The sequence below is a fragment of the Tachyglossus aculeatus genome, chromosome 12 (genome assembly GCF_015852505.1).
Source record: "Tachyglossus aculeatus isolate mTacAcu1 chromosome 12, mTacAcu1.pri, whole genome shotgun sequence".
Lineage (NCBI taxonomy): Eukaryota > Metazoa > Chordata > Mammalia > Monotremata > Tachyglossidae > Tachyglossus > Tachyglossus aculeatus.
Genome location: NC_052077.1, coordinates 37,790,530 through 37,810,843, shown reverse-complemented (window position 1 = coordinate 37,810,843; position 20,314 = coordinate 37,790,530). Strand labels below are relative to the sequence as shown.

General features: G+C 42.0%; 2 non-coding genes across 2 annotated transcripts; one reads left to right on the top strand and one right to left on the bottom strand.

Moving 5' to 3' along the window:
* Nucleotides 1–10,599: 10,599 nt before the first annotated feature.
* Nucleotides 10,600–10,739, bottom strand: LOC119935950. Its single transcript, XR_005453545.1, has one exon. It is a non-coding gene; the product is annotated as a small nucleolar RNA SNORA7 (small nucleolar RNA).
* Nucleotides 10,740–14,959: 4,220 nt separating this feature from the next.
* On the top strand, nucleotides 14,960–15,097 carry LOC119935912. The gene has a single exon (XR_005453510.1). It is a non-coding gene; the product is annotated as a small nucleolar RNA SNORA7 (small nucleolar RNA).
* Nucleotides 15,098–20,314: the final 5,217 nt, after the last annotated feature.

The following is a 20,314-nucleotide window of genomic DNA, read 5'->3' as shown; positions in this document are numbered from 1 at the left end:
CAAAACTCACCTGTGTCGTGTCGGGCAGCAGCAGCACGGGAGAGAGCCGAGGGCAGAGACTCAAGTTGACTGCGCAGAAGGAGGCAATGGTAAACCACTTCTGGATTTTTACCAAGAAAACTCTCTGGATCCACTACCAGAAGTATTGCAGATGGAGAGCGGGGTGTTCTGGGAGAAAGGTGTCCGTGGTGTCGCTAGGGGTTGGGAACGACTTGACGGCATGAGATAAGACAAATCTGCCAAGCACTATGATATGTCTGGGGCAGATATAAGAAAATCAGATCAGGTACAATCTCTGACCAATATGGGATTCCGCCATCTAATCAGTCAATCGGTGTGCAGAACATTGTACTAAACTCTTTGGAGAGTACAATACAACAGAGTTGGTAGACTTGATCCTTGTCTACAAAAAATCTACAATCTTCAATCTACAATCTAGAGGGTGAGGCTGAAATTCTTCATAATTAGAGGGTGTGGGGCTGAGCGTGGGGTAAATATCAAGTGCTTAAGGGGTACAGACGCAGCATGGCTTAGTGGATTAGTAGCACAGGCTTGGGAGCCAGAGGATGTGGGTTCTAATCCTGGGTCAACCACTTGTCTGCAGTGTGACCTTGGGCAAGCCACTTCACTTCTCTGTACTTCAGTCACCTCATCTGTGCAACAGGGATTAAGATTGTGAGCCCCATGTTGGGCAACCTGATTACGTCTCATCTTCCCCAGTGCTTAGAACAGAGCTTGGCACAAAGTAAGTTCTTAAAAATTTTATTAATAATAATAATAATAATAATGCAGATGGGAGGACAGGTAGGGAAAATAAGGGCCTAGTTCATCTATAATAATGATATTTTTAAGTGCTTACTATGTGCAAAGCACTGTTCTCAGTGCTGGGGAGGTTATAAGGTGATCAGGTTGTCTGCTCACAGTTTTAATCCTCATTTTACAGATGAGGCAACTGAGGCACAGAGAAGTTAAGCGACTTGCCCAAAGTCACCCAGCTGACAATTGGCAGAGCTGGGATTTGAACCCATGACCTCTTACTCCAAAGTCTGTGCTCTTTCCACTGAGCCACGCTGCTTCTCTATGTGGTTGCACTATGCGTCCGCGTCTCTGAAGTTGGGAGGGCAGCTAGAGTAGCCCAATTTTATAGCTGAGGGAACTGAGGCTCAGAGAGGTTAGGAGACTTCCCCAGGGGTACAGAGCAGGCCAGAAGTATTAGAAACTTCTCACTCTAAGGCCTGTGTCTATCCTCTAGGTCATGCTGCTTCTCAGATCTCCTAGGAAACGGGGATTGTATTCATGCAAAACCTCATGGTAGGAAAACTTGAATTGCACTTACAGTTTGTTTCTGTCTTCCTCGTTAGTATCAAGCAAGCAATCATATTTACTGAGCACATACAGTGTGCAGAGCACTGTACTAAGTGCTTATACAATCCCAGCCCATCAGTATGGTGCTTTGCACATTGTAGGCACTCAATAAAGCATACCAATGATTTTGTATTGATGTTGCACATATGTTCAGCAACCATTCCATCCACCACTGTGTCATATTATAGCCAGACTCATGTTATCAGAAGACTGTTCTAAATTCCTAATAGTGTTCTGGACAAAACATACGGGGAAGACAATGGTTACTGCAGAACTGAGCAGTCCATTCACAGCAATGCCTCATTTCAAAAAGCTTCCAAACTGTTCCAATCAATACTGCACAGAACTAAATGGGAAAAACCTAAACTGAGGCCACCCTTGCTACTCCGCAGAGCTCATTACAATCAATGATTGAAAAAAAAATCCATAAAATCTGAAGATACTCCAACTGAAGTCCTCTCACATTTAAAGTCCATCTTAACCTTCATTGTAACAAAACCCTATGGTAGAAAAATACTGCAACAGTTTCCATGGTAACTTTTACACCGAGTCTACCAAACCACAGTTGCCTCGATAAGCCAGACGATGAGCCTACTTCAATTGTCCAGATAAACAAGGGGAAAAAACAAATGTTTAGTGACAGGAATGGTATGAATTGGCCATCAGCCCTGAACAGGTTGAACTTTCGGTGATGTTTTCCTTCTGAGATGCTCCTCTGTACTCCAAGAGAGGTTACTCTATCCGATTTGGAGGAAGAGAAAATGATTGAATGATCATCTTTGTGCAGACATGCTCTGGGCATGTTACTCCCCTCCTCAAAAATCTCCAGTGGCTACCAATCAACCTACACATCAGGCAAAAACTCCTCACTCTCGGCTTCAAGGCTGTCCATCACCTTGCCCCCTCCTACCTCACCTTCCTTCTCTCCTTCTCCAGCCCGGCCCACACCCTCTGATCCTCTGCTGTTAACCTCCTCAATGGGCCTCGTTCTCGCCTGTCCCACTGTCAACCCCCGGCCCACGTCCTCCCCCTGGCCCGGAATGCCCTCCCTCCGCACATCCGCCAAGCTAGCTCTCTTCCTCCCTTCAAAGCCCTACTGAGAGCTCACCTCCTCCAGGAGGCCTTCCCAGACTGAGCCCCCTCCTTCCTCTCCCCCTCCCCATCCCCCCTGCCCTACCTCTTTCCCCTCCCCACAGCACCTGTATATATGTTTGTACAGATTTATTTTACTTGTACATATTTACTGTTCTATTTATTTCATTTTGTATATATGTTTGTACATATTTATTACTCTATTTATTTATTTATTTTACTTGTACATATCTATTCTATTTATTTTATTTTGTTAGTATGTTTTGTTTTGTTCTCTGTCTCCCCCTTTTAGACTGTGAGCCCAATGTTGGGTAGGGACTGTCTCTATATGTTGCCAATTTGTACTTCCCAAGCGCTTAGTACAGTGCTCTGCACATAGTAAGCACTCAATAAATACGATTGATGATGATGATGATGATGATGATTTTGTTAATATATTTTGTTTTGTTGTCTGTCTCCCCCTTCTAGACTGTGAGTCCATTGTTGGGTAGGGACCATCTCTATATGTTGCCAATTTGTACTTCCCAAGTGCTTAGTACAGTGCTCTGCCCACAGTAAGCGCTTAATAAATACAATTGAATGAATGAATGAATTGAAGAAAGAGATGAGAGACATCGTGGTTTAATGGAAAGAGTCCAGGCCTGGGAATCAGAGAACCTGGAGTTTGCCCCTGCCTATGCAACTGGCCTTAGTTGTGAAGCAATGTGGCCAAGTGAATAGAGTCAGAAGGACCTGGGTTCTAACCTCAGCTATGCCATGTGTCTACTGTATTACCCTGGGCAAGTCACTTAACTTCTCTGCACCTCAGTTACCTCATGTGTAAAATGGGGATTAAGACGGTGAGCACCATGAAGGACAGGAACTGTGTCCCACCAGATTTGTTTGTATCCACCCCAGTAAACAGCATGGCTTAGTAGAAAGAGCACAGGCTTAGGTGACAGAGGTTGTGGGTTCTAATCCCAGCTCCACCACTTGTCAGCTATGTAACTTTGGCCAAGTCACTCACTTCTCTGTGCCTCAGTTACCTCATCTGTAAATGGGGATTAAAACTGTGAGCCCTGCGTGGGACAACCTGATGACCTTGTATCTACCCCAGAGCTTAGAACAGTGCTTGGCACATAGTAAGTGCTTAACAAATACCATCATTATTATTATTACTTAGTACAGTGTCTGGAACATGATAAGCGCTTAACAAATACTATCATTTTTGTTATTATTATCTTAGGTCACAACTTTTGTGGGTTACGGTGTTTTCATCTGTAAAATGGGAATAATAATTCTTACCTCTCCCTACCTTACACAGCTGTACTGAGGTTAATTTTCCCTGTCTTCTGTGTTACCTAAGTATGTGAGTCAAAAGTCCTTGGTATTCCTTGCCCTCCCACACACACACACACACACAGCACTTGTGTACCTAGTCTTCAGCATGGGTCGGTAGGAAAGAGCCCGGGCTTTGGAGTCGGAGGTCATGGGTTCAAATTCTATCTCTGCCAATTGTCAGCTGTGTGACTTTGGGCAAGTCACTTAACTTCTCTGGGCCTCAGTTACCTCATCTGTAAAACGGGATTAAGACTGTGAGCACCACGAGGAACAACCTGATCATGTTGTAACCTCCCCAGCGCTTAGAACAGTGCTTTGCACATAGTAAGTGTTTAATAAATGCCATCATCATTATTATTATACTGTGTTTCTTCCCCTACATGTCATTTTTCTTAAAGTCTATCTCTGCTACTAGATTGAGAGTCCTTGAAGGCAGGAATTGTGTCTATCTACTTTATTGTTCATTCCCAAGTGCACAATACTGAGCTCTACACAGAGTAAACACTCAGTAAATACCATTGATTGATTGAAAATGGATTGAGCACAGTCCTGGGGGTCAGAAGTACATGGATTCTAGTTCCAATGCCACCATTTGTCTACTAGGTGACCTCGGGCAAGTCACTTAACATTTCTGTGCCTTGGTTACCTCATCTATAAAATGGGGATAAGGACTGTGAGCCCCATGAGGGACATGGAGTGTGTCCAACCTGATTAGCTTGTATCTACCTCAGAGCTTAGTACAGTGCCTGGAACATAGCAAGGGTTTAACAATTACCATAAAAAAACCCATGAAAGTACTTTGGAAAAATAAAATTCTACAAAGTCAGGGTGACATCATTTAGACCTAAATCTGATAACAGTGGATCCTTAGGGAGTTAGGCATCCAGATTGTAGAATGCTTCGATTGTAAATTTATGCAATTGCAAATGTAAAATAATTAGGTTGTTATCTGTACCACTAGATGGTAAATGCCTCAAAGACAGGTATTGCATTTTTGCTTCTGTATGTTCCCTGAGAGTTTTGTACAATATTCTGCCCCTAATAGGTGATCAGTTGTACTGATACTGATATCTGTAATCCTGCTATTTATGTGTTTGATTTGGAACACCAGACATAAACTTGAGTTCCCACTACATCACATGGCCTTTATAGGCCTTTTGAAAAGACCCTGATAGATATCCACCATTATGTTGAACTTCCAAAGGGTGGAAATTACATTCCTATCAAATGAGTGCATGGGCTCCCTATTTATGGAAATAAATCTGTCATTTTGTGAACTGATAATTGGCGTGTCTGCCCGGTCTAATATTGTTACAGATTTGAGTAACAGAATAGACTGAATTGGATTAATTTCCTGGCAAGCTAATAAGACATTCTATTTTATTGTTAGCTTAATATTTAGTAAAGGGACTTCAGAATATTTTTTCACAGGTGTAATTGGTAGCTTCAGTACATTGTTTTCCTGATTCAGAGCTCTGTTTCTGTTCCAGCAGAAAAGTCTCCTCTATCTCTGCCCACATTCGATAAATAATCACTCCTCTGACAGGGCTGACATTTAGAGCCCATTGTGGGCTTCATGAAGAGGAGCCATCAGCTGCAAAAACTCCATTCCGACAAGTACATTTCCATTCCAGTCCACAAATCATTTTACTTAATAGCACAGGAGTCTTGATATTTATCATTCCTTTTATGGGGAGGTGGGGCTGGTGGGTTGTGGGGGCGTTAGCACAGGCTTGGAGGTTTTGTTGGATCTTTTGTCTTGGAGAACAGCAACCCTGAGATGCATCTAACTCCACAATAATAATAATCATGGTATTTGTTAAGCACTTACTATGTGCAAAGCACTGTTCTAAGCACAGGGGTGATACAGGGTGATCAGGTTGTCCCAGGAGGGGCTCACAATCCTAATGCCCATTTTATGGATGAGGTAACTGAGGCATAGAGAAATTAAGTGATTTGCCCAAAGTCACACAGCTGACAAGCAGTGGAGTAGGGATTAGAACCCATGACCTCTGACTCCCAAACCCGTGCTGATACCTTGATGGTCCTTTCCTGTACTGCCCCTGGAGCTTGGATCTGTGAGCTCCCTCATTGAATCCACTATGAGCCCATTGTTGAGCAGGGACCGTCTCTATGTGTTGCCAAATTGTACTTCCCAAACGCTTAGTACAATGCTCTGCACACAGTAAGTGCTCAATAAATACGATTGAATGAATGATAATACTAACTGTGGTATTTGTTAAGTGCTCACTGTGAGCCAAGCACTGACCTAAGCACTGGCGTAGATAAAGGATTATCAGGTCCTACTTGGAGCACAGTCTAAATTAGAAGAACAGTTATTGAATCCCCATTTTGGTGATGCGGGAACTAAGACACAGAGAAGTTAACTGACTTTCCCGAGGTCACACAGCAAGTAAGTGGTGGAGGTAGGATTAGAACCCAGATCCCCTGACTGTGCTCTTTCCACTAGGCCAAACTGCTTCACTGCTGTCCAATTGCAGTTTGTCACTGTGTTTTCAGTGGATCCATTACAAATCCTTCTTCCATCATGTACTTTGACATCTTCCAGGGAGAATATCAGAATTTGGGTGTGACTATTTGTCTTTGCGTTAATGAGTCCTGTGTGCCTATCAGTATCACCTGTGTGTCATATTTATAGATATTATCCACTATCGATCTGTCAATGGTATTTATTGAGTGCTTACTGTGTGCGGAGCATTATACTAAGAGCTACACTAGAGTGTAAGCTTCTTGAAGACTGGGATCATGTCTACTAGCTACCAGACGAAGCGTGGCTTAGTGGAAAGAGCCAGGGCTTCTCCTGGCTCTAATTAATAATTATTAATTATTATTGTTATCAACTCTGTTGCACTGTACTCTCCAAGCAATCAGTGGTATTTAAGGAGCACTTATTATATACAGAGCACTGATCTAAGCACTTGGAAGAGATTCAAGAAGATCATCATTTATGGCTTTTGATAATTACATATTTTCTGCTAAACACGGAGATGGAGAAACTTACAGGAGTAAAATCAGACAGGATCCCACTCCATGACAGGCTCATGCTCCAAAAGGGAGCCTCACTGGGAAAGACTTTTAAATGGGGAAATTCCATAAAGAATAAGGCTACAATAATAATGGTAAATCAATCAATCTTGCCATTTGCTGGGAGCTTACTGGGTGCAGAAAAATTTACTAAGCACTTGCGACAGCAAAATACAACAGAGTTGGTTGACATGTTTCCTGCCCACAGGGAACTTGCAGTCTGAATGGGGACACAGACATTAATATAAAGAAGCAGATTACAGATATGGATTTAAGTGCTGTGGGGCCCAGGGTGGGGTGAATACCAAGTGCCCAAAGGAAAAATATTAGCCAGAGGGGCTTATCCACAAGTTCCTCACCCCTCCAGACAGAGAGCCATCCTATGTATTAAACATTCCCAAACTTTTCAGTGCTCCAAGAGTTGGGAAGACTTATTTCTCCTGTCAGAGACAAGCTATAGTCACAGTGCCTGTGGACCCCAGAGCACTGTGGATAAGTGCTTTGGGGCCATGTGACTACAGGCTGTCACACCTCCTTCATCGGGCCACTTCTCTAGGCCTCAGTTCCCTCATCTGTCAAATGGGGATGAAGACTGTGAGCCCCACATGGGACAACCTGATCACCTTTTATCCTCTCCAGCACTTAGAACACTGCTTTGCACATAGTAAGCACTTAACAAATGCCATTATTATTATTATTATTATTATTATTATTATTAGTTATAATGATCGTGGTATTTTTTATTGGTATTTGTTAAGCACTTACTATGAGCCAGTCACCTTACTAAGCACTGGGGTAGATTAAAAACTTAACAAATACCATTATTATTATTATTATATGATAATTTGGTTGGACACAATCCCGGTCCCACCTAGGACTCAGAGTCTTAATCCCCATTTTACAGATGAGGTAAATGAAGCACAGAGAAGTTAAGTGACTTGCCCTAGGTCACACAGCTGAAGAGCTGTGGAAGCAGGATGAGAATCCAGGTCCTTCTGACTCCAAGGCCAATGCTCTTTCCATTAGGCGATGAAGCTTCTCTTACTTATTATGAAATTACTATGGACTAAGTGCTGGGGTAGATACAAGATAATCAGGTCAAACATAGTCCCTGTCCTAGCCAGAGCTCACAGTTTAAGAGGGAGACTGTAATTTACTACATCTGTAGTTTATTCTATCTGTAATTTCTTTGTATTAATGTCCATTTCCCCCACTTGAGAATGTAAGGTCTTTGTGGTCAGGGAATGTATCTGTTTATTGTTTTACTGTACTCTCCCAAAGGCTTAGTACAGTGCTCTGCACACATTAAGCACTCAGTAAATATGATTGAATGAAGGGAGAACAGGTATTTCATCCTCATTTTACAGATGAAGAAACTGAGACCCAGATTCTCTGATTATCGTGTTTTTTTCCCCGAGTACTTAATACAGTCTTTGGCACACAGTATTCCTTTATTCATTCATTCATTCCATCATATTTATTGAGCGCTTACTATGTGCAGAGCATAGTACTAAGCCATGGAAAGTACAATTTGGCAACAGATAGAGACAATCCCTAGCCAACAACAGGCTCACAGTCTAGAAGGGGGAGACAGACAACAAAACAAAACAAGTAGAGGCATTAATTGCAAGAAAATAGATAATTAAATTATATATGTACACTTCATTAAGTGCCCCTTCCTTCCTCTCCCCCTCGTCCCCCTCTCCATCACCCCATCTTACCTCCTTCCCTTCCCCACAGCACGTATATATATATATATATATATTTGTACATATTTATTACTCTATTTATTTATTGATTGATTTTACTTGTACATATCTATTCTATTTATTTTATTTTGTTAGTATGTTTGGTTTTGTTCTCTGTCTCCCCCTTTTAGTCTGTGAGCCCACTATTGGGTAGGGACTGTCTCTATATGTTGCCAACTTGTACTTCCCAAGCGCTTAGTACAGTGCTCTGCACAAAGTAAGCACTCAATAAATATGATTGATTGATTAATAAAATAAATAGAATAATAAATATGTACAAATATGCGCAAGTGCTGTGGGGCAGGGAAGGGGGTAGAGCAAAGCGAGGGAGTCGGGGCAATGGTGGGGGAGGAGGTGCAAAGGAAAAGCTCAATCTGGGAGGGCCTCCTGGAGGAGGAGGTGAGCTATTAATAGGGCTTTGAAGGGGATAAGAGAGCTAGTTCGATGGATGTGAGGAGGGAAGGCATTCCAGGCCAGAGGCAGGAATTCCAGGGGTCGACCACGGAACAGGAAAGAACAAGGCACAGGGAGAAAGTTAGTGGAGAGGAGCGGAGTGTGCGGGCTGGGCTGGAGAAGGAGAGAAGGGAAGTGAGGTAGGAGGAGAGGGCAAGGTGATGGAGAGCTTTGAAGCCATTACTGAGGACTTTTTCCTTCATGCAAAGGTTGATAGGCAACCACTGGAGACTTCTGAGAAGGGGGGTGACACGCCCAAAGCATTTCATAGGAAGCACCTAAATACTACAAGTATTATTATTCATGTATTTAGTTTGCCAAGAGTGAAGAGTACAAGCATAGTTTGCAACCATACCATTAAGAAGAAACATCAGGATCTTCCACAGTTATGCCAGTGTGGAAAGCAAAGTGCAACTGTCATTTTAATTATTCAGCCACGTTTAACACAGAGATAACATTATTAGCACTGTCATCTTTGAAGGTGAAGGTCAAGGATACGGATGCTGTCTAGCAAAAAACAAATCTGTCAATCACATGGTTTGCTTCACTCAATCACTATATAAAATAGTCACATAATCTGTCTTCAGTTCCCATTCCCAATGAATACATTAGGTTTCTGATCTCTTCACCTGATGCTCAGAAACTCCAGCACTTCATTCCTGGCCAAGTCTCCCTCTTGATTTTTCTATTTCCATCTCCTTGCTCAAGCTGATTCCCCTATCTAGAACTCCTCTTTAAATAATAATAATAACTACTATTATCAATATTATTAATTAATTAATTAATATTATTAAGAATAATATTATTTTATTGGAGAAGCAGCATGGCTCAAGGGAAAGAGCATGGCCTTTGGAGTCAGAGGTCATGGGTTCAAATCCCAGCTCCGCCAATTTTCAGCTGTGCGACTTTGGGCAAGTCACTTCACTTCTCTGTGCCTCCGTTACCTCATCTGTAAAATGGGGATTAAAACTGTGAGCCCCCGTGGGACAACCTGATCACCTTGTATCCCCCAGCGCGTAGAACAGTGCTTTGTACGTAGTAAGCGCTTAATACATTCCATCATTATTATTATAATAACAATAATAATGGTATGTGTTAAGCGCCTACTCTGTGCCAGGCCCTGTACTAAGCACTGGGGTGGATGCAAGCAACTTGGGTTGGACACAGTCCCTGTCCTATGTGGGACTCCCACTCTCAATCACCATTTTATAGATGAGGTAATAGAGGCACAGAGAAGTGAAGTGACTTGCCCAAGGTCACACAGCAGACAAGGGGCGGAGCCACGATTAGAACCCATGACCTTCTGACTTACAGTCCCATGCTCTATTCTCTGCACCATGCTCTTTTTTGCCTTGTCTTTGACTGTCGAGTCGTCTCCGACCGATAGCGATTCCATGGACACGTCTCTCCCAGAAGGCCCCACCTCCACCTACCATCGTTCTGGTTAGTGGATCCAGAGAGTTTTCTTGGTCAACATCTGGAAGTGGTTTACAATCGCCTCCTTCTGCGCAGTGAACTTGAGTCTCTGCCCTCGACTGACTCCCATGCTGCTGCTGCCCAGCGCGGGGAAGTTTTGATTTGTAGCAGATTCCCTTCCACTTCGCTAGCCACTGCCCAAGCTAGGAATGGAATGGATAGGCCTCTGCTTGACTCTCCCTCCCATAGATGAGACTTGGTAGAGTACTGGAAACTCTCCAGGTTCAACCCTGAGAGGCAACTAGACCATGCTGCTTCTCTTTAAATCCACCAGAACACAGATTTCCCCAGCTTGAAAGCCCTCATCCTAAAATCCCACCTCCTTGGAGAAGCCTTCCCTGATTATTCATTCATTCATTCACTTGTATTTGTTGAGAGCTTACTGTGTGCAAAGTACCATACTAAGGGCTTGGGAGAGTACAATATAACAACAAACAGACACATTCCTGGCCCACATCAAACTTACAGTCTAGTTGGGATTAATCAAAAATCAATCAATCAATCAATCAATCATATTTATTGAGCACTTACTGTGTGCAGAGCACTGTACTAAGCGTTTGGGAAGTACAAATTGGTAACATATAGAGACAGTCCCTACCCAACAGTGGGCTCACAGTCTAGAAGGGGGAGACAGAGAACAAAACAAAACATATTAACAAAATAAAATAAATAGAATAAATATGTACAAATAAAATAAATAGAGTAATAAATACATACAAACATATACACATATATACAGGTGCTGTGGGGAGGGGAAAGAGGTAAGCAACAATGAAACAGTCACTGTCAATATCTATGAATTCAAACCCATCCATGCCTGTTTCCTCTATTAGACAGTAAACCTTCTGAGGAAAGAGGCCATTCATTTTGCTTCTGGATGTACTTAACTCAGTATGATACTCTGTACAAAGTAGTTGCTCAAAAGGTATTACCAACTGTAACCTGACTGTATTGTACTCTTCCAAATGCTTAGTATTGTACTATGCACACAGTAAATGCATAGATAGCATTGATTGATACTGAAATAACTTCAGAAAATCGAGGAGATATTCCATTTAAATGTGTCCCTTTCAAAGGCAGTCAGAGGCTTTATAGAGTTTAAGTCTTTTATTCCCTGTTCAAAAGAGACTAAATAAAAATAATAGATCTCTCAACTCGAGTGCCACTGCATTTATATGTTTAACATGACGTTGACTCATATATGTTTCTGTCAATCAATCAATCAGTGGTATTTATTGAACGCTTCCTGAGTGCAGAGCACTGTCCTAAGCCCTTAGGAGAGTACAATTCAACAAAGTTGGTGGCAGATATTCTGCCCACTGGAAGCTCACAGTTGAGAGAGAGATAGACCTCTCTTCTCATACCAAATTCAGTGACCTTTGAGACATCAAATTAAATGCTTTGTCCCTGGTTCTTTATCTGAAAACCAAAGTGAATGTCCTTCTCATCCAATCAAGTTACATGAGAATTAATCATTGTTTTTAGAATTTATTAAGAACTACAGATGGAAGGAAAGAGCCAGCACGTTTGAGAGCGGCAGTGCTGAAGAAAGTAAAGTAATACATTGTCTTGCCCCTTAGACATAAAATGCTTGAAGTTCAATTAATCCCTGTTTTAAGGATGAGATATCTGAGGCCAGAGAAGTTAAGTGAATTGCCCAAGGCCCCACAGCAGACAAGCGGCGGGGACAGAATTAGAACCCAGACCCTGTGACTCTCAGGCATGTTTTCATTCTGCTAGGCCAAGTTGCTTCTCTTCTTTCATTATAGACATGCATTCTAGAGTGGGGTTTTCTCCTAAAGTCATTCAGGATTGGAAAATGCATGTGGAATTTTTCCCACGCAGGAACTAGTATGGCTCAGATTGAGTTTACTATCACTGCAAGCCTCAAATATCCCAACCTTGTCCTGAGCATTTCAAGCCCCTCAAAATGATTTCCCCCCTGAAAGGGAAATGAGGGGAAGACCATGGCCTCCTCAGCAGAAAGGATTTCCTGTTTCCTGGTTCTCTACGCAGATTATCTGGTCACTCAAGTCCAAAAATAGGCTTCTAACTCTCCTACTGTTGATTTCAGATCCATGAACTAGGATGTACTGAATGATCTAAGTAATTGATGTCATATTGTTTTATTAGGCCCATTTACATAGATACTTTGGAAAGTAGATCTATCCTCTGTGACAGGACTCTGCTGGATAGACCCAAGCAATATGTTACGCCCAGAAAAGCCCAGTGATTCTGTTGTGAATACCTACTGGAATTTGAGGACCGGAAAATAAAATTCAAGTGGTGCGAGGCCTTGCCATACATATCGTTCACTAGATATAGCTTAATATGCCTTTGCCCATGACCGGAGTGCTTTTGGGAACTTTATAAGACAGTCCAGGCGGGGACAAGAATGAAAGAAACAAGTAATTTGTTGACAGAGGTTGGTGCCTATTTTTTTCTGTTCAGTATGTTTTAGAATAATCATTTTCCTTGTGCTCCACATCCCCAGAACAGGTGCAGAATGTGACAAAAATACCAGTTTGTTGAAGTTAAATGTTTCTGAAAGAAAATATATGGGGGAGAAGGAGAACAGGAAGTGGGAAAAACTAGTGGGAGAAGGGAGAAAGCGAAAGAAGATTAAGAGGGAGAGAGAGAGCACGTTCCCATGCATTTTCATATTTAAAAGCTCAGTCAAAAATAACCAAACATTGTAATATTCAGATGGCAAATCATCTCATTTTCTTTCTAGTTCAGTTCTGGGCCATCCCATGGAATTTTATAAAAATATACAAATGTTCTGGAATGGGAGATTGTCCTGCATACCCTGATTGGAATACCCTGGGCAAACCCTCTGCCACTCTTGGCGTCTTAAAGTGCTTTTACATTGTCAACTGACATGAAGCACTCTGGGTACCTACTTATTAACCAGGACATTCTGGGACTACGTTGTATGCTGGCAGACTTTCAACCTACACTTCTCCTTTCACCCCCAAAGAGCGTCCCAATGTGCCAGTTTTCAACAGAAATACGATTATGATTACAACTGACATTTTTAAGATGTTTATCCAATGGGCTTTGCAAGTCCTGGCATGATTACGTAGAACTCAATCAAACCATGCCCTCCCCTAAATGGTTTCTTCCACATACTCTGCCTCTGGAAGTAGCAGATCATAGCGGATAGATATCGGGCCTGGGAATCAGAAGGACCTGGGTTCTAATCCCGGCTCTGCCACTTGTCTGCTGTGTAACCTTGGGCAAGTCACTTCATTTTCCTGGTCCTCAGTTTCCTCATCTATGAAATGGAGATTAAGACCATGAGACCCATGTGGAACAGGGACCGCGTCCAACCCGATTTGCTTGTGCCTTCCCCAGTGCTAAGTACAGTGCCCGGCTCATAGTAAGCACTTAACAAATACCACAATAATCGTTATATTCCCAGTTACAGTAGCTGGTTAAAGCATAGCTCACTCTGATTCTGAGCCTTACAAATCATTGCCTTTTCTCTCCAGTTGGAAGCTGATTTGAGGTGACTTTTGAGTCAGTTGCATCTTTAATTTAAAAGATGACCACATTTTGGTCGTGCGACACAATATGTCCCCTTCTCACGCTTAGTAAATGCAGGTATTTGCTTTTCCTACATAGAACGGAGGGACTGGATTATTTTGTGGGGACTCTACATGACCCCTTTAATAATGATAATAATAATAATAATTATGGTATCTTTTAATTGCTTACTTTGTGTCAAACACCGGGGTAGATACAAAGTAATCAGGTTGGAAACAGTCCCTGTCCCACATAGGGCTCACAATCTTTATCCCCATTTTACAGATGAAGTAACTGAGGCACAGAGTAGCTAAGTGAATTGCCCAAAGTCACACAGCTGACAAGTGGTAGAGCTGGAATTAGAACCCATGTCCACTGATGCCTAAGCCCTTTCTCATGCCACTAGGCCATACTCCCAAACATATGAAAATAGGGAAGAATATAAGGCCATTATCAAAGCCGTTCTTGGTCAGACTAGTGTTCTGCAAATCCTGAATTCTTTTTCCAACATTAACAACTAGGATAACTGGAGAAAGAAGGCAAAAGCTGTTGTCCAATTAGAAAATGTCTGTCCTATTGTGCAGCTTGCCCAGTTGTATACCTGTTGGGTATATTCAGAGATTTATTATTGTATTTATTTTGTTAACGATGTGCACATAGCTTTAATTCTACTTGTTCTGACGATTTTGACATCTGTCTACATGTTTTATTTTGTTGTCTGTCTTCCCCTTCTAGACTGTGAGCCCGTTGTTGGGTAGGGACTGTCTCTATATGTCATCAACTTGCACTTCCCAAGCACTTAGTACAGTGCTCTGCACACAGTACGTGCTCAATAAATATGAATGAATGAATTTGCAGAGCCTAGGTTTACTTCCCTGCAGCTTCCAATGGTTGTAGAATACTTGCCCATTTTCCAGTCCTGATGGCAATTCTTCCTCTAAAGACCACATCTGGAGAGTTTCCAGTCCTCTACCAGTCTCGACTACAGGAGGGAGAGTCAAGCAGTGGCCTACCCATTCCATTCTTAGCTTGGCCAGTGGCTAGTGACTGGAAGGCAACCTGCTACAAGTCAAAACTCCTCTGTGTTGGCCAGGAGCAGAATAGGAGAGAGTTGAGGGCAGAGACTCAAGTTCACTGCGTAGAAAGAGGCAATGGTAAACCACTTCTGGATTTTTACCAAGAAAATTCTACAGGTACACTACCAGAATGATTGCAGATGGAGGTGGGGCATTCTGAGAGAGATGTGTCCATGGCTTCCCCATGGGTCGGTGATGACTCAACAGCATAAGACAAGAGAAGATGGCAATTCATCCTCATAATGCCCAGGTGTTGGCAGTACAGGATCCAAAAGTCAAGCTAACAGAGTCTGCAGAATTTTCCTGCAGTAACATTTCTCTGTGATTTGCTTTTTGACTCAGGAAGGAGGTTGCAGAATAAGAAACTGCTTAGAGCCCTGCCACTGAGACACACTTGATCTGGCCCCAGAGCCAGAGCTATGAAAGGTCCATTTCCATTGACAGAAAAATCTCTGCGGCAAAACTGTCTCCTGAGGCTCTCAGTCCCTTTCTTCTTAGGACGAAGCTTATGGCTGCTCTGCCAGTGGAGATAATAATAACAATAATAAAGGTATTTGTTAAGTGCTTCCTCTGAGCCAAGTACTGTGCTAAGCACAGGGGTAGATACAAGTTAATCAGGTTGGACACAGTCCCTGTCCCACATGAGGCTCACACTCTTTTCTTCATTTTATAGGTGAGGTGACTGAGGCACAGAGAAGTGAAATGACTTGCCCGATGTCACACAGCAGACATGTGGATTAGAACCCAGGTCCTTCTAACTCACAGGCCCAGGCTCTATCCACTAAGCCATGGTGCTCCTCTAGAAGCAATGCAGATCTATGGAAGCACTTAATTATGATGACTGTGGTATTCATTAAGTGCTTACTATGTGCCAAGCACTGTACTGTGGGAGTTAAGAATGTGAGCCCCATGTGGGACAGGGGCTGGATCCAACATAATTTGCTTGTACACACCCCAGATCTTAGTACAGTGCCTGGCACATAGTAAATGCTTAACAAAATACCAGTTATTATTATTATCGATGAGATCTTGGTACGGTGAGTAGGTCTGCGGAAGGGGAGCAGAGCGTGTGATTTGGTTTGCGGTAGGAGATCAGTGAGGTTTAGGTCAGAGGGAGAGAGCTGCTTGAGTGGTTTCAAGCCAACGCTAAAGCATTTCTGTTTCACGGTGGATGGGCGACCTGTGGAGGTTTTTGAGGGGTCAGGATAGGTAGACTGAACATTGGTTAGAAAATCAAGTTGGACAACAGGGTGAAGTAATGATTGATGAAAGGAGAGGCCAGAGGCAGAGTGGTCCACTATTAGTATTTGCTAATAAACCACTTTGTACAGAGTACTGTACTAAGTGCTTTGGAGAGTGCAATGTAACTCTACGACCCTACCCAGACTCTACCCCCAATCAATCAATCAATCAATCAATGGTATTTATTGAGGGTTTACTATGTGTAGAGCACTGCCCTGAGTGCTTGGGAGACTACACTACAAAGAGTTAATAGACACGTCCCTGCCTAATAAATACTATGTAATAAATATACAAAAGCAGACCCTACCTCACTGAGGGTCGTAGTTGAATGATGCTTTATCTACAACTTAAGTGGAAGGAGTAGATGTACATATTTCTTTTTTCAGGATTCATTTTCCACTTCCAAGTTTTGTTCTTCACAACAAGGTTATTAAAGTTAATTTTCCTTATCACCAGAATTCCCATTCCCCTAATTTAAGATAATTATTCAAAAGCTTCTTCTGACTTTTATGTTTATGGGGTACTGAGAGTGTAATTAAAAGAAGTTGCTCATATTGACAGTGCAGCAATGATTTTTGAGTCCACATTCTACCTTTGAACATGTGGAGCTGGGCAAAACAGGCTTTCCCTAGAGGTTACCAGCTCTCATGACCAAATAAATCTGACAGCATAGCACAGTGAAAGGTCCAATCCAGGGAAAAGCCTGGGACTTAATAAATAAATCACTTTTCATTCCAAGACAAGGTCTTCTGGGGTTAAGGTCACTGATGAAGTCCTCCAAGGACATTTTTACTGACAGTTTCTGGGGATTCAAGCAACTAAATCATCATAATACACGTTTGTCATTCAGCCTTCGAAAACATGAAAGTGAAATCCACAGCATTCCTAAAGGGCTCATTCTTCTGGTCTTACTCTTTCTTCAATGATTAATTCAGAGCTCAGTGTAACAGGATAAACTGATGAACTCCTGTTCCCTTCAGGGAACGATATGAAATATGTTCCCTAGCAGAATCTGATGGGAGCTAGAGCTATCCAATCAGTCAGTGGTGTTTGTTGGGTGTATACTGTATGCAGAGCACTGTACTAAGCTCCAGGGAAAGTACATTCAGTAGAGCTGATAGGCATTTTCCCTTCCAGCAAGGGCATTATAATAATAACAATTATGATAATAATAATAATAACAATAATGATGGCATTTAAGTGCTTACTATGTGCAAAGCACTGTTCTAAGCGCTGGGGAGGATACAAGGTGATGAGGTTGCCCCACTTGGGGCTCACAGTCTTAATCCCCATTTTACAGATGAGGTAACTGAGGCCCAGAGAAGTGAAGTGACTTGCCCAAAGTCACCCAGCTGACAATTGGCAGAGCCGGGATTTGAACATATGACCTCTGACTCCAAAGCCCGGGCTCTTTCCATTGAGCCACACTGCTTATAATAACTGTGGTTTTTCTTAGGCATTTACTATGTGCCAAGTACTGTACTAAGTGCTGGGGTGGATACAAGCAAATCAAGTTGGAAACAGTCCCTGTTAATCCCCATTTTACAGATGAGGAAACTAAGGCACAGAGAAGTGAAATGAAATGAGAGATGAAATGGCTTTCTCCAGTCTCGTATCTCCTCCTGCCTTCAAGATATCTCTACTTGGATGTCTTCCGGTCACCTCAAGCTTAACATGTGCAAAACAAAGCTCCTTTTTTCCCACCCAAACCCTGTCATCCTCCTGACTTTACCATCATTGCAATAATAATAATAATAATGGTATTTGTTAAGCACTTACTATATGCCTAGCACTGTTCTAAGCACTGAGGTAGGTACAAGATGCTTATGAGGAGCAGCGTGGCTCAGTGGAAAGAGCACGGGATTTGGAGTCAGAGGTCAGGAGTTCAAATTCCGACTCTACCAATTATCAGCTGTGTGACTTTGGTCAAGTCACTTAGCTTCTCTGTGCCTCAGTTACCTCATATGTAAAATGGGGATTAAGACAGTGAGCCCCCCATGGGACAATCTGATCACCTTGTAATCTCCCCAGCACTTAGAACAGTGCTTTGCACATAGTAAGCGTTTAATAAATGCCATCATTATTATTGTCTGATGTGTGACATCGGGCAAACCACTTCATTCATTCATTCATCCAATTGTATTTATTGAGCACTTACTGTGTGCAGAACACTGTACTAAGCGCTTGGGAAGTATACGTTGGCAACATGTAGAGACGGTCCCTACCCAACAACGGGCTCACTTCACTTCTCTGTGCCTTGGTTACCTCATCTGTAAAATGGGAATTAAGACTGTAAGCCCCACATGGGACAACCTAATTACATTGTATGTACCCCGGTGCTTACAACAGTGCTTGGCACATATAAGTCTTAACAAATACCATAATTATTAAATGTGCATTAACTTCATTCAGTCATATTTTTGAGTGCTTACAGTTTGCAGAGTACTGTACTAAGCACTTGAATTAATTAATTAATTCACCCATGCTATTAAGGATGATATTTTGCAAATGTTTGCATAAGTGTGTTAAATTGGAACCCAAGACACCCAAATGAATGCCACAGTTCTGAATCTTGCATAAGCGCAAATTTTTAAACACTGCATGGCCTGAAATAGTTTGAGACTGTAAACTCCTCGAGCATAGGGATGGTTTAATTGCATGCTCCCAATTACCTGTACAGAGCTGTACATAACAGTAGGTGCTCAATAAATATTGTCGATGATGATTGATCAATCAATCAATCACATTTATTGAGCGCTTACTTTGTAAAGGGCACTGTACGGGCACTTGGGAGGGTACATCACAACAGTAAAACAGACATTCCCTGCCCAAAATGAATGATGATCATGGAACTTCCGAAATTACATTATTTATTTCCGGAGAGTAAAGCATTTGCCCAGGAAAATATGACTCCCCATATAAAATAAACAATAATATCATGTGAAAGCCTGCAAGATAAGGTTTTCCTTTAAATAGGATTATCTATCAGTGGTCTAATCTACTAAAAATCTTTCACTCTTAATTTGGAGATTAAAAACTTGAAAAACCATCAACAAAATGAATTAAGATTCAGGTGGCATATCTAACCAGAATATTAATTTTATATTTCCAGGCAAGCATGTCCTTTATTCTATTAAAAACATTTCATTCCTAGAATACACTTATTAGTTTAGAAAATCACTTTTTTTTGCTGAAAATGCTCATTTATGTGTAACATTCAATTTTACGGCTATGAACAGTCACAGAAACCAAGGACCTTGAATAGGATGTTTCATTCCTTCAGCTTGGCAAAGTTGCTTACAATCAGTCAATCAGACAATCGTATTTATTCATTCATTCATTCAATCGTATTTATTGAGTGCTTACTGTGTGCAGAGCACTGTACTAAGCGCTTGGGAAGTACAAGTTGGCAACATACAGAGACGGTCCATACCCAACAGTGGGCTCACAGTCTAGAAGTGCTATTGACCACTTTGTGTAAAACAGTGTACTACGTGCTTGGGAGAGTACACTACAACAGGATTAGCAGATATGTTCCTTTTAATTACAAGTTGATTGCATTTACCCATAGAAAAGGTGTTTGGTGGAAAGTTCTGGTGTTCCCCTTTACATCTCCATTTACACCCCCTTGCAATAAACATTAATTTCCTTACTTGCTATTTTCCATGATAGTTACATGAATTATAATGTTTTGGACTCTGTCCTTTCCAGTTCCTGAGATTTGCTTCTACACTGATTCAAATATTCAGACTTTCTCCAGGCCGCAGACTAAATCTCAAGGCTGCCCTATGTATGGTGAGGAGTTTCTACTTCAAGAGAGGAGTGGGCCTCCATTGGAGGTTTTTGAAAAATGGAGAGATACATGAAAAACAGTGTTTTAGAAAAACGATCTGGCAGTAGAGTGAATAATGGACTGAAGAGGGGTGAGGCTGGAGGCAGGGAGGTCAGTGAGGAGGCTGATGTAGTTGT